The sequence below is a fragment of the Mandrillus leucophaeus genome, unplaced genomic scaffold (genome assembly GCF_000951045.1).
Source record: "Mandrillus leucophaeus isolate KB7577 unplaced genomic scaffold, Mleu.le_1.0 Scaffold460, whole genome shotgun sequence".
Taxonomy (NCBI): Eukaryota; Metazoa; Chordata; class Mammalia; order Primates; family Cercopithecidae; genus Mandrillus; species Mandrillus leucophaeus.
Window position 1 is genome coordinate 2,241,977 of NW_012104921.1, and position 16,104 is coordinate 2,258,080.

Below are 16,104 nucleotides of genomic sequence, written 5' to 3' on the forward strand. Positions count from 1 at the left end.
GAAGGAAGGAAGGAAGGAAGGAAAGAAATGTAAAGAAAGAGAAAGAAAGAGAGAGAGAAAAAGAAAGAGAGAAAGAAAGAAAGGAAGGAAGGAAGGAAGGAAGGAAGGAAGGAAGGAAGGAAGGAAGGAAGGAAGGAAGGAAGGAAGGAAGGGTGTGCCAGCTCATTAGTCTAGGGGTATGATTCTTGCCTTGGGTGTAAAAATAAAGGGGGACAAAAAATGAGGACAAAGACTATGATCTTGCATATAATTTTCTTACAAAGTTGTGTAATTCTCTGGAGGGACAACATGTGTTTTTTTTCCTTTTTTTTTTTTGGTTTATTATAGTAGAAACTTGTGGTTTATCTTTATGCTTTTTTCTTAATATTTTTGAGTTCAAAAGAGCTTCTAATTCATATTTTTTGTGACCCTCATTCAATGTAAAACTTATATTTAATTATATTTTGTATCTCTTTGCTTAAATATTCTCAATTATTATAGATTAAGGTAGACAATTTGAAAATAAAAGTAAAAACATGTGTCTAAGTTAATTATATACATAATATCATATTATATACATTAATACACTACTTATATACATATAGCAATTTCTCTAAGCACAAATGTAATTCATTACACATTTATATTTTATATAAAATTTATAATTAGGTATAAATATAAATATGTACATGTATTTACTTAACTGTTAATTTAGACATTGTATAACTAATTATAAAGAGTTATAAAATATATTTATGTACTAAGTGTTTTATTTAGTTTCTGAAATGATCAGATTTTTTTCTCCTCTAAATCCTAAAGAACTCCTTCAAATGTTATAAACCATGCACAACTGAACTTATGGGGAATGCAACCAACATTTGGCATCATTTTGGAATTTATCCAAAATAAAGGCCAAATTATTACACTTTACGTTATCTATCAGGTAAAAGGATGCACAATGCTAGGTGAGCCTCTCTGGAACTAGAAGCATCATAGTCCACACATTCGAGTGTTATTTTAACCTACATATTGATGTCATAAAATGCTGCTATTTGGGGCTCAGTAATAGGCTCTGCATCAGTTCTAAATTTTGGAGGCTTGCCACTTTGTCTATATGTTCTGGTAAATCCCATGGTATTAGATATATCAGTGGCGGAAGCACGGCATATAGGTTTTATATGCCCCAAAGGACAAATCGCAACACAGATGGCAAGGGTTTTAAAGTAAGGGCATCCCTTTTGCAGTGAACAATTATACACCTTGTGAAAAACAGCTACTCATTTGCTTCTGGTCCTTAGCAGAGAAGATGCCCTAGCTGGTTGGTGAATTGAGCCAGCTAGGACTGGCCATCTGAGAAGGCCTGACCTGTCAGCATTGTCTATTCCAGAGGACATTGCCTTGCGCTTGACTCTTTCACCACTAGTCTGATACAGAGACAAATCTTGAAAAAATAATTTTGAATATGCTAAGTTGAACCATATGAAAATTGTGGGGATTTTTGCAGATAAAAATAATATCACTAATTTCATATACTTCAAACTAGCAGAGAAAGATTAACTGACATTTATTCAGTGCCTAGCATATGCCTAAGATATGATGCCTTCCTCTTTCCCTCCTTCCTTCCCTATTCCCCACTTCCTCCCTCCCTCCATGTCTCCCTCTTTCCCTTTCTTTCTTCCTTCCTTCTTCACAATGTATTTTTCATCTGTTGTATGGTTTGAAACTTTTATTCCTTTTGAGCTACTAAACACATTTATATTTTTGCAGCATATACTGTCTTGTGTTTTGCAATTATGATTCATAGTTATGATTTTTAAATTACATGAAAATCATAACCATCTCAGTTTTAAATGGCCAGCTTACACATTGATACAAAACCTTCTTTTAAGAAGTCCCCCAAATAGATGAGGCACACATCAATAAATATACTATTAGAAACCTGAAGGCAATAAAAGCAAATGCTAAGGAATTAGTAAATAAAGTTTCCCCGGGTTAAGTATAATTCTAGCCAACAGCACACATTAATGGTTTAGTTGAAAGCCTGCCTGACTTTTGGTTCATTCTTTCTTTTTATTGTTAAGGTGTCCTAAAGACAAAATAACAACTTTCATACCTAGAATTTCCACCAACTAAAATTTTGCACTGCTAAAAATGCACAGAATTGCGGGGGAACTGCCCTTGTCATCTGTTAAGTTATACAAGCACGTATGCTGCTGAGAGTTAAGAAACATCTCTCTTCAAAAGAGAAGGACAAGCTCCAGTACAGGGAAAACCAAACCGTACTATTTTTTTTTTCCTTCACAAATGGTACAATAAGATTAGCCCAATGATTTTTTATTTAACATAGTCGAACACATTACTAATATTAAGAGGCTATCTTATTCTACTGTATTTGCTATAATAATTGCAGAAATAACTGCAACTAATAAAATATTCTAAAATATCCATTAAGGCATTTATCATAGATGTAGCCTTTTCATTTCTTATTTTAAAAATAAGACCTTAACAGGAAGAATTATATAAGTATGAAGAAAAGAACATTAAAAAAAAGCTAGTCCAAGTTCTTTTATTTTTCAGATGAGAAAACTGTGGTCCAGAGAAGGGGACTTGATGATGCCAGTGATGGAACCGGGATGAGAACTCGCATCTGCTGATTCCCTTGTGCTTTGTTTCATCACACACATGAAACAAGAAGAGAAACGTTTAGCATTCAGTAGTGAGGACCACTTTGAGATTAGTTTGTCAATTGCCATATAAGTATGCTTTTGCTCGGTATATCTGTGTAAAGCAGTAGGTACTCCATGTACTAAAAGTACATGATAATTATGACTTGAGGATAATACAAAGACTGACTGGTTTGTGATTAAACATTTCACATAGTAGGAAGTGCTTGGATATTATTATCTTTAAAACAAATATAAAATTGATTTCAAACTAAAGCATGAGTATTTTAACAAATATATTGAATATCAGAGAGGAAGGAGGAAGGATTTTAGAACAATGAACTTGGAAAATATGATTATTTTTGACATGTTTTCATATTCCTACAACTACAAGTCACTTGATAAAAATGACCTAAAAAGTTTTTCTTTTTTTTTTTTTTCTGTGCCATCTTCTCAGCTTCCTACCATGTCATTTTAACTAACAGAATTGCAGCCTATTTGTACTTTTTTCCTTCTGCATCAGTTTCGATTCCTTTTTATATACTTGCTTTTATCTAGGTGTCACATTCTCTCTAAATGATAGATTGTAATCTTAGCCATAGGAAAAAAAAGGAAACTTAGAAAATGGATGGATTTGATTTTAAGAGATGTAGGCTAGGCACGTGGCAGCTACAGAGAAATGAGCCTCTAGTGAATGCTAGCATTATATGTGTTTTATATTAACCCTTGGTTACGTGCATATAAAAACATTTTGTAAGAAATTTCTTCATGTATTTTGTAAAATTATTTTAAAAGTCCTTCCTCCTCAGGTCTCTGAGGATAATCCAAAACATCTGGCAGTTTTAAGGTCAGGAATATGAATTTTATTCTCAAATACATTTCATGTCTCAGTTTAATTATGTGTAAAATGGTCATGTATTCATTTATATATGTAATATAGATATAATTTACTAATGTCATATAAAGGAAATATTTAGCAATGTGAATGAGAAATGAATAAAACTTTCATAGAACTTATAGTCTAATGGAGGAGGCACGGAAGTAAAGAGACAATTATAACATAACGTGACAGACCTTAACCATAGGGGAGTAGAAATAGTGCTGGAGGGAATAAAGTTGTGGCTTCTGTAAAGCAGGGACTATGCTGAAAACATGTTTTGGTTTTGTTAAAAAGAGCATATCTGCTCATTGAGTTGAAGTTCTGTGCATAGACAGATGATTCAAGGATCCTCATTCAATAAATCAGGAAGGCATCATGCTTTCCAGTTCTTATTGACAGTGTGTAAAATAGATTTTAAAAACAGCTGAATCTAGAGGGGGAATGCAGGGCAAATCAAATTATTTAAATGATTTCTCCACCCCAGTGAAGTTTAAAGAACCATATTTAGAAGAAGAATCTAATTTCACATGCAACTGATTAAGTTTTACATGAGTTTGAAAGGGAAATGGTTTGGGGCATGAGAGAAGTCGGGGAAAATGTCAAATTCTGCTGAACCAGATTTCCCAGTGTGGTTTTATTTTCAGTTTTGTAATGGAATTTCAGAATCTTACACTCACATTTTAGGTATAACTGTTAACACAGAAACCTATTTAATAGTTATACAAAATATTCTTAATAGTATTAACAATGCAGTTTCTTCATTATTTGAGCAGATGATTGAGAGGTGATTGTTTTGCAATGAGAATCTTCCATAGAATACAATCAGTACCAGTTATTGAGACCTGAGTCAGGCATTGTTCTACATGCCTTATATGTATTCATTCATTTAGCTTTGTAACATCCATAGTAAGTACAGGAAAATGTTATCTCTATTTTATGGATACAAAAAGTGAGGTCAGAGAAAGTGCTTTCCCAATGTCACACACCTAGTAAGTGGTGAAAATTTGACAATCTCTTTAAGGAGTCACTTGGCTATCTCAAATTCAGGAATTTAAATTTTGCATTTAAGCTTCCACAGCTCTATTTTTAACAATAGGCCTAGATGTTCAGAGAATAATTTAAAATTTTTATGTTTTCAGGATACCCTTTATATTAGAAAAATTTGGATTTAATTCTCTGAGTTCATATAACCCCACTTTAAAATTTGATTTTATTTAACCAACAGCAATAGCAAGGAGACATGTAGTCAGACATATAATGAAAATAATCATTAGAAGGAAAATTGACATATAGTATTTTTAAATAACTCACATTTATTTAGTCTATTACAGTTTACAAAGCACAAATATCTGTCTGTGGTAATTTTACACTTTTTCCTGCTACCACATTTTAATTTGTACCAACATCTTGCTTTATGTATCCTTTTACTTTCTCTCCATTTCTTTCCACCAGTTACTCTTTTTTCTATTTTTATTTCTTAGACTCTTTTGGTGAAAATTTAGCTCAAAAGTTCGAAATGAGTAGGGTCTTTTTTTCCATATGCTTAGGTTGGGGTCTAGTCTTCATTCTGGATCACCATTATTGATCCACACAGGGGTTTAAGTTTCTGTCTGAACCTGGGATGGAGACAGGTAGGAAGGCAGAATGAAGTTCTACACACACAGAAGCTTACTGCCTTGGTTGCTACAGACTAACACTCTGCCTATGTTCTTTGTCCCGTGTCCCTAGCTTCTAGGGATAGTGTTCTGAAGTGCCCTCAAAGTAATTTTGTTTTAAATCCTGACCTTTCTCAATGTACCACACAACATTCTGATGTCACTTCTGTTTCCTCATCATCTGGCTGGCAGAGTTGTGACAAGTATGTATTTGGCAATCAAATGAGACAAGCCCATAAGAGAACTCATTAAGATTTTATCCTGATAATCAGACCTAGAATCTTATTTAAGGGAAAATCAAAAACGATAACAACACACCTATCACATAGGAATCTTAGATCAAAGTCATCCAAAATGCCTTCAAACAAGCCACTTATATCCCCAACTTTTTTTTCATTTTGTAGATCTTGCTGGAGTACACATATGGACTATGACAGAAAAAATAACAGCTAGTGTTTGATAAATTAGTCTGAGTGATTATGATTTACAATAATCCATTGTATAGCTCAAAATAACTAGAAGAGAAAAATTTGAACGTTTCTAGTATAAACACAATTATTTAAGGTGATGGATATCCCAGTTATACAAATTTGATCTTTACAAATATATGCATGCATTAAGTTATCACATGTACCCTGAAAATACGTAAATCTATCATGGATCAATAAAAAAGAAACAGTTGTGATTTGATCAGGAGGATTAATCTCTTGGGGATTGGAGCATGGGAGGAGGGAGAAGACGGAGTATTTCTACCCCTTCTCTGAATCAGGTTTGCTGCAGTTCCCACAATAGTGGTGTTCCTCCATAGCTTTCACTTTCTCCGCCCTGTGGTAACACTGTTTCTTCCCTTCAGCCCTACAGCCCAAAGAGGCTAACGGCTTCCCATCCTTGTCAACACCTATGTGTCTCAGATCCTCAGTTAGTTCCATTAATCCTGTCCATACTTACGTAAAACATATCTCCATTAAATTCTCAGAATTTCAGCTGAGTGTGTCATCTGTTTCCTTCTGGCATCCTCACTGATGTACACCTATTTTAAAAATCCTGAATTTCCCTAGTAAGTATCCTAGAGCTACAGCCTCAGTGAGAACATAATCTGAGCACCTGGCTGGAGCCAGGCAACATCTGAAGCAAGTATTGCCTAAGCACATTACAATGATGGACAACCTCACAGCCTGGGATGTAGGACATGTCTTCACTGTATTCAGTTCATTCTGTATTATTGTTATTTACGTGGTGCCCCTCTTAGGACCAGATACAGTACCAATTATTTTTTGTTTATTTTTATTTTATAAGTGGCAGAAAACACTAACTAAATCTTAAAGAAGATGCATTATCTTCTGTAATAAAAATCCAAAAGTAGGAAAGACTTCAGTCAAAATTTTATTAGGACAAAAATCCCGTTATTTTTGTATCTTCCCTCTTCGGTTCTCATGCTTACTTCATTCTCAGGGTGGCTTCCCTCAGGGTTCCAACATAGTTGCCAAGAGCAAACAGGACTACAAGCTTCTTGATTAACACTGGGCAAAAGCCCTTGGCCCCTCACAACGATTATACTTATGTCCTTGGCTTTACGGTGTGTGACTAACAACAATTATTTTTAAAAATTACGTAGGAGACAAAGATCACATGTGATTTGGTATAAAATATATAAATTCTGGATACTTGAATATAGGAGGGATATTTTTATTTTTCCTTAAATATTAGATGATAGGAAAATACATTCAGAAACTTAACTATATTTTTGGTGACAAAATGACTTTAATATTGTTTCATAACAACTCTTCCAACTTGTGCCAGCCTACACTTAGCCTTTTTACTTACATTAGCCTTGAGAAACAAGCCATCTTGCTCACAGTATCACTTTTAAATATGTATATAATATATAAAATATAAATAAAACATGCTTTCATGAGAATAGCAGTGTGCCTAGCTTTTAATTATTTAAAAAACAACTGAAATTAATGCTGCAGGTTGAGTACTACCAGAGAGTATAGGAAGATGACAATAGACTGATATGTTCTGTGAGAAAATGCCTCCACATCTTTAGCTGAGCAGCTTCCCATCCACCACCCACTTCTGCTGAAGATAAGTGTTAGATTCTGTTCCAAAGGGCCACTTCAATTTGTTTCCCAAAGTATGATTCAAGTAACAGTAATTTTAAGACATGATGGTAAGGTTACACGGTTCAATACATTTAGGAAATTATGAGTTAAATGCTGGGTTTAAAATGTGTTCACACTTGGATTTCTGAGGACTTTTAATATGAAAATGTGCATTGCAAATGGTTAGATGGTATGCTACACTGTATTTCTCAAATATACATTTACAATGAAAACATTTTTGAGACTACTGTTCGAAGGAGTGCACTTAGAAAAATGATAGGTTAGGTTACTGACATCTGAGTCTGGTTATCTTGTATTTATATTTAGAATTCACAAATGTCTATATTGTTTGAAAAATTATTTATTCATTCAGCAGAAATTTAAGACTGCCTACTGTCTCCCCATTTGATATGGTGAAAGGGAATAAGCAGGGGTTCCATAGACTTTGGTATAATCATCTGTATTAAGACCACTAACATCTATGGATATATTGACAGTGTCCCATTATGCTTGGAGCACTATGCTAAAAGTCCCTGAGTGTAAGGACCTTATTTATGATTAGAAAGACCAGACCACCAGAAAAAGTAATAAAATCTACCAGGTCATGTTAAATGACAAATATCATATAGCAGGTGTTCAAGTTAGAGGGTCATCACCAAGGAGTGAAAAGGTGAGAAATGTCTTTTTGAAGAGTATGGGAGTTAAACTGGACTTTGAAGGAAGGATCGGGCTTTTAAAATGTCCAGGTGAGAGGGGCATTTTGAGATTCTATGAGAATAGTTTCTCTGATAAACAGGATGATTCTTCTGAATTAGACTGTCTTTCTCTATCAGACTAATAATCAACCTTATTCTTCATCAATGCAGATAAAGATGTAAAGATATGTAAAAAGATGTAAAGACAGGGTCTGTTGGAGGAGACACAGATATCACCTACTATATAAAAAGTTCATTATATCAGGAATGGTTTTAAAACATTTATATGACTTTGGAAATAAAAAAAGGTATAGCGTTTTGAGGCATTTTGGGGCCATGCCAAATCTAAATGACTATTGGAAATCTAATAAGAACTGATGTACTTGTCACAGAAAGCACCTGTTATTGTCACCTAATTTCAGGGTTATTGAATTGGGATAGTGGAAAATAATGAACACCCAAAATTGTAGATTCTGTAATTTCCCTGCCTTTTGCAATTTTTCTTGTTTTCTTCTACAGCTAAGTTTTCATTTTAAAGAAATACATTTCCTTCCTTTCTAGTAGCAAAGATAAAAACCTTTAAAATCTCTCAAATTGAGACTTTATTTCTCAGCTATCCTAGTTTCCACTAAACCAGAAAAAAAAAAAACTATAAAGTGAACTATAATTATTTCTTTTCCACTTTCAAAAGTCATACAGAATGTTGAGTCCTTTAAATCCTGCTTTCTGATTCTGAGAAGTTGATTGTTTCATAAGCATTCAGCTGGAGTTGAGGCACCTAAAATTACCAAACCACTTCTAGCCTGTTTTATTCTAATTGGCCATTTTGATTATTCATTAATACAAGTTGTTGACTCTAATCACTGAAGTCATGTTTCAGTGGTTCACTTACTTCATTCTGGCAAGTGACAAGCCTGACAACATATGAATGTGGAAGTAAATTATCACCCAAAATGTAAGTCATTAATCAGAAACCATAAAAGTCTGGGATTTCACTAATATGATTAAACAAATCTTTATGGAACCATTAGATTCCAAGGTACTATCGAAGTCATACTGAGGGTCCCGAAGATGGATGAACAAATCATAGACCACTTCTATCAAGTGGTTATTTGGCTATACCGGGGAGGCCAAATAACCAAGCAGTGATGAATCAGTGCAAATATGTTAAACAACCTTAAGGAATAAAGTGAGAAATAAAAGTAGAGAAGGAGAACAACTGGGATTATTGATCAGGAAATAATCCATGTGATAAAAAGAAATTCAATTTATGCCATAAAACAAAAGTGAAAATTTCTATAAGAAAAAGTAGTATCTGGGAGAAAGGTCCAAGTGATGAGTCTGTCAAGAACAACAACAGAGGGATAGGAAAGTAACAGGCTTCAGAAGTTTGTGAGTAATTTCAACTCGATTGCCTCATGGGTTGCAAGTGGGGAAGTAGCTGGAGCTAAGGCTCCAGGGTAGGTTGGAATACTGTGAAGTGTCCTAGGAAAGACGGGGTCAGATTTTGTCTTGATTTGATTGACAGTGGGAAGAGGTTTACTTAAGAAACATTATCATTTTAGTCAAGTGTAGATAAAACTGCACTTAGATAAGTTAGGTTACCAGGGTGCAGGATACTACTTTAATCTATGGACATACCCTGGGCCATGCGGTAGAAGGAGATTTCTTGTGCAAAGTAAAATAACTCAGGTCAAAGGTAAGAAGGCATTTGAATCTAACAAAATTTTAACTGACCCTTGATTCATTTTTTCTTATTTCAGATATAAAACATTGAAAGTTTCCTTTAATGTACAGTTTAATGCATATATGTATATATAAATTACTGTTCCAATGATAGTTATTAAAGACAACAGTAATTTGTTATTGGTTAAAATAATGCTTAAAAGTGTTTCTATATTAGTGACTTAAAAGAAAATAAGTACTTGGCCACTGAACTGTAAGTGGCTCTCTACCTCGTGCATTGCCTGGAATTTGGCATTATTCATCATTTATTAACAGTTACATAGTGGGCTATATTTTTCTTTTAACATTTTAAAAATATAAGACTTTATAGGAATAGCATTGGATTTGTAAATTACTTTGGGTGGTATGACTGTTTTTATAATATTGAGTCTTTCAATCCATGAGCATGGAATGTTTTTTCATTTATTTCTGTCGTCTCTGATTTCTTTCAGTAGTGTTTTGTAGTTCTTCTTGTAGAGATTTTTCACATCTGTATTAGTCCATTCTCACACTGCTATAAAGAATACTACCTGAGACTAGGTAATTATTAAGGAAAGAGGTTTAATTGACTTACAGTTCTGCAGGCTTAACAGGAAGCATGGCTTGGAGGCCTCAGGATCCCTACAAGGATGGCAGAAGACAAAAGGGAGTAAGCACCTTCTTCAACAAGGCCACAGAAGGGAGTGTGAGCCTGTGAAGGAGGAACTGTCAAACACCTATAAAACCATCAAATCTTATGAGAACTCACTCACTATCATGAGAACAGCATGGGGAAACCACTGCCATGATTCAATCACCTCCCTCCCTCGATATGTGGGGATCCTTGTCTTGTTTCAATTCTCAAGAAACATGTAAAGATGCCTCCTCCTCTAGTTTCTGTAGGATTGCTATCAATTCTTCTCATATGTCTATTAAAATTCAGCTGTGACTCTATCTGGTCTAGGGATTTTCATTTGTTTGTTTTTGATTGGTAGCTTACAATTTGAGATGAGATTTGGGTGGGGACACAGAGCCAAACCTCCTTGATTAGCTGTATTCTTAGGTATTCCATTTTCTTTGTTGCTATTGTAAGAGGGATTGTGTCCCTGATTTTACTCTCAGCTGGGATTTTGTTGGTGTATAAGAATGCTACAATTTTTTTTTTCTTTTTTTTTTTTGAGATGGAGTCTCACTCTGTTGCCAGGCGGGAGTGCAATGGTGTGATCTCTGCTCACTGCAACCTCTGCCTCCTGGGTTCAAGCAATTCTGCCTCAGCTTCCTGAGTAGCTGGGACTACAGGAGCGCATCTCCATACCCAGCTAATTTTTGTATTTTTAGTAAAATTGGGGTATCACCATGTTGGCCAAGATGGTCTCGATCTCTTGATCTCGTGATCTGCCTGCCTCGGCCTCCCAAAGTGCTGGGATTATAGACATGAGCCACTGCGGAATGCTACTAATTTTTGTTCGTTGATCCTGTATCCTGAAACTTTGCTAAAGTTATCAGTTGTGGGGGCATTTTGTTGGAGTCTTTAGGGTTTTCTAGGTATAGAAACACATTATCAGTGAAAAGAGATAGTTTGACTTATTTTTCTTTTTCTTATTTGAATAATCTTTATTTTTCACTCTTGCCTGATTGCTCTGGCTAGGACTTCCAGTATTATATTGAATAGGAGTGGCAAGAATGGGCATCTTTGTCTTGTTTCAATTCTCAAGAAACATGTACAGATGCCTCCTCCTCTAGTTTCTATAGAATTGCTATCAGTTCTTCTCATATGTCTGTTAAAATTCAGCTGTGACTTTATGTGGTCTACGGTTTTTTGTTTGTTTGTTTTTGATTGGTAGCTCTCTTATTACTGATCCAGTTTCAGAAATCGATATTTGTTTATTCAGGGTTTCAATCTCTTTCTGACTTAATCTTGGAAGACTGTGTGCTTCCATATCATGCTTCACAGAATTAGGAAAAACTATTCTAAAAATCACATGGAACTGAAAAAGAGCCCAAATATCAAAAAAAAAAACCTAAGCAAAAGGAACAAAGCTGGAGACATCACACTATTCTATTTCAAACCGTGCTATAAAGCTACGGTAATCAAAACAGCATGGTGCTGGTGGAAAAAAAGGCACATACACCAATGGAACAGAATAGAAAACTCAGAAATAAACCTGCACACCTACAACCATCTGATTTTTGACAAGGCTGATGAAAACCAGCGATGGCAAAAGGATTCCCTATTCAATAAATATAGTGCTGGGATAACTGGCTAACTATATGCAGGAGATTGAAGCTAGACCCCTACCTTTCACCATATACAAAAAGTATCTAAAAATGGATCAACGTTTTAAAGGTAAGACCTCAAACTAAAAGTCCTAAAAGACAACCTAGGAAATCCTCTTCTTGACATTGGCCTTGGCAAATAATTTTTGGTTAAGTCCCCAGAAGCAATTGTAACAAAAGCAGAAATGGACAAGTGGGACCTAAGTAAATTAAAGAGCTTCTGCACAGCAAAAGAACCTATTAACAGAGTAAACAGACAACCTATAGAATGGGAGAATATATTAACAAACTATGTATCCGATAAAGGTCTAATATTCAGAATCCACTGGGAACTTACACAAATCAACAAGCAAAAACCAAATAACCCAATTAAAAAACAGGAAAAGGACATTAACATATATTTCTTAAAAGAAGACATAGAAGTGGCTAACAAACATGAAAAAATGCTCAACTTCACTAATCATCAGAGAAATGCAAATCAAAACCACAACGAGATAACATTTCACACTCGTCAGAATGGCTAATATTAAAAAAATAAAAAAGCTGGCAAGGTTGTGGCAAGAGGGGAACACTTACACACTGTTGGAGGGAATTTAAATTAGTCCAGCCACTCTGGAAAACAGCCTGGAGATTTCTGAAAGAACTTGTAACAGAGCTATCATCAGACTCAGCAATCCCATTATTGGGTATATACCCAGAGGAAAAGAAATCATTCTACTAAAAAGACACATGTACTCATATGTTCATCCCTGTGCTGTTTTCAATAGCAAAGGCATGGAATCAACTGAGGTGCCCATCAGTAGTAGACTGGATAAAGAAAATGTGGTACATACATACCATGGAATACTACAGAGCCATAAAAAGAATGAATCATGTCCTTTGCAGCAACATGGATGCAGTTGCAGGCTATAATCCAACCGAATTAATGCAGGAGCAGAAAAATAAATACCACATCTTCTCACTTATAAGTGGAGCTAAACATTGAGCACACATGGACATAAATATGGGAACAATAGCTGCTGTGGACTACTAGAGGGGTTGGGAGGGAGGGAGCAGGGCATGTGTTGAAAACTGTAGGGTAGGCTGGGCACAGCGGCTCATGCCTATAATCCCAGCACTTTGGGAGGCTGAGGTGGGCAGATAACGAGGTCAGGAGTTTGAGACCAGCCTGACCAACATCGTGAAATCCTGTCTCTACTGGAAACACAAAGAATTAACCAGGCATGGTGGTGTGTGCCTGTAATCCCAGCTACTCGGGAGGCTGAGGCAGGAGAATCGCTTGAACCTGGGAGACAGAGGTTTCAGCGAGCTGAGATCGCACCACTGCACTCCAGCCTGGGCAACAGTGTGAGACTCCATCTCAAAAGAAAAAAAAAGGAAAAAGAAAAAGAAAACTGTAAGGTACTATGCTTATGACCTAGGTGATGGTATCTGTACATCATGCAACATTTCTATGTAACAAACCTGCATATGTACCCCCGTTTCTACAATAAAAACTTAAATTAAATAAACAAATAAGTAAATAAAAAATAAAAGTTATGTTTACACTATAGGGAATGTTAGATGACATACAAGTTAAATGACATCCAGTTAAATTTGAATCTCAGATAAACAGCAAATAATTTTTAGTATAAGTATGTCCCTGCAACATTTGGGGCATTCTTATAGGAAACTATTTATCATTCATCTGAAATTTAAATTTAACTGGTATGTTGTACTTTTTTTTCTTTATTTGTTTGTTTGCTAAATCTGACAACCATCTATATTATTTAAATGTAAAATAGGGCCAGGTGCTGCGGCTCATGCCTGTAATCTCAGCACTTTGGGAGGCCGAGGCAGGTGAATCACATGAGCTCAGGAGATTTGAGACCAACCTTTGAGCCAGTCTGGCCAACACAGTGAAACCCAGTCTCTACTGAAAATACAAAAATTAGCTGGATGTGGTGGCAGCACCTGTAATCCCAGCTACTCTGGAAGCTGAGGCAGGAGAACCCCACTACACTCTAGCCTGGGTGACAGGACAAGACTTTGCCTAAAAATAAATTAAATAAATGTAAAATAATTATTCTCCCTTCATTGAGAGATCTTTTAGGTCTAAGCTACTGAGTTCATTAAGACATTACTACAGGTATTTAGCAGAACTCCACCAATTGGAAAGAATGCATAGAAATGCTTTTTTCCATACCTCAGCCAATGTAAACAGGTTTTTTTTTGTTTTGTTTTGTTTGGTTTTTTTTTTTTTAGATGGAGTCTTGGTCTGTTGCCCAGGCTCAGCTCCCTGCAACCTCAACCTCCTGGGTTCAAGTGATTCTTCTGTCTCAGCCTCCCAAATAGCTGGGACTACAGGCACGCACCACCACACCCGACTCCGTTTTGTATTTTTAGTAGAGATGGGGTTTCACCATGTTGGCCAGGCTGGTCTTGAACTCCTGACCTCAGGTGATCCACAGGCCTTGGTCTCCCAATGTGTTGGGATTACAGGCATGAACCACCAGCCTGGCCCCAGTTCTTAATATCACTTAAGAAATTGTAGTCTTCTTAATAAAATAAACCAAATCTCACTAAATAATGGCAGGGCACGGTGGCTCATGCTTGCAATCCCAGCACTTTGGGAGGCTGAGGCAGGCGGATCACCTGAGGTCAGGAGTTTGAGACCAGCCTGGCCAACATGGTGAAACCCCCTATCTACTAAAAATACAAAAATTAGCCAGGCACGGTGGCAAGTGCCTGTAATTCCAGCTACTCAGGAGACTGAGGCAGGAGAATCACTTGAACTTGGGAGGCAGAGGTTTCAGTGAGCTGAGATCACACCACTGCACTCCAGCCTGGGCAACAAAAGCAAAACTGTGTCTCAATAATAATACTACTAATAATAAATATTTCTTCAGGTAAAATACAAAAAATGTTGACAATTGCACTCTACTTCCTAAAACTCTTTAGAAAATTTTACTATTCTTCTGAAACTCTATGAGCCCTCAATTCAAGATATTTCATTGTTTTTAGGTCGTTCACAACTGGAACTGTGTAATGGCACATTTTCTAGCTTTCAGAAGGAAAAAGATAATGTTAAGGTCAGTTTATCAACATAGGTTTATTTTTGCTTATCCAATTACTCCCAAACTAAATTGACCTAAATTTTCTTTATTCTTTTTTTTTTTTTTTTTTTGACAGAGTCTCACTCTGTCCCCCATGCTGGAGTACAGTGGTGCGATCTTGGCTCACTGCAGCCTCCTCCTCCCTGGTTCAAGCAAGTCTTGTGCCTCAGCCTCCTGAGTAGCTGAGACTACAGATGCACACCACCACACCCAGCTATTTTTATATTTTTAGTAGAGACGGATTTCACCATTTTCACCAGGTTGGTCTTGAACTCCTGACCTCAGGTGATCCACCCGTTTCGGCCTTTGAAAGTGCTAGGATTAGGGGCATGAGCCACCGCGCCCGGCCGACCTAAATTTTCTATTGAGGAACAATTTCTATTATACACTGAGTGGAACTTCACTAACATAATACATAACCAAAATCATTATAAATTATAAAAATAATGTTGATCGATTTCCCCTTTTAGGAAGATACACTTTTCCCTGAGTAAGACTGAAAACCTTGGACATTTTATATATAAAATAAACATAAGATGACTCTGAAAAATGAATTGAAAAAGGCATGCTGACTAGAGGCTTTAGGACTAAAGGCCAGTTCTCTAATTTTCCTTTTTGTTTCACGTATCTCATATTTGGAACTGAAGAAGTTGGTAAACTGGAAATACCAGTGGGTGCAGACAGAAAAAACTCCAATAAAAGTCTGTTCTTGCTCAGGAAGGGTCAGTCTAACAAGACTGGAAGCTATTGACAATAACTGCTTTACATTAGCCAAAACACAGCAGAAAAAACTGTGGTCCCACCCTACTCATACCAGCAAAGGCTGAGCTAGAAGACTAGACCTCCACCCACTCTAGGCTGCAATGATTCACCTCAAATTCCTTGCCAAAATGGTATCAGAAAAGGCTGAGTAGGGAGCTAAGACTTTAATTCCCCTCTTCCCCTCAAGCAGTAACGAACTCTCTCCCTTAACCTGCTCTGTACTCCTGCCCTGTGATGTCAGTAGAGATCACTTGGAAAGCCTACCGTGCCTTAATGAGGTACGAGGGCA

General features: G+C 36.2%; 1 long non-coding RNA gene across 1 annotated transcript in view; it reads right to left on the bottom strand.

The window, feature by feature from the left end:
• Positions 1–16,104, bottom strand: part of LOC105549992 — a 49,892-nt gene that overhangs the window by 13,838 nt on the left and 19,950 nt on the right. The window contains exon 3 of the long non-coding RNA XR_001007636.1: positions 10,277–10,393. This is a non-coding gene — a long non-coding RNA (uncharacterized LOC105549992). The remainder of the gene's footprint in view (positions 1–10,276; positions 10,394–16,104) is intronic.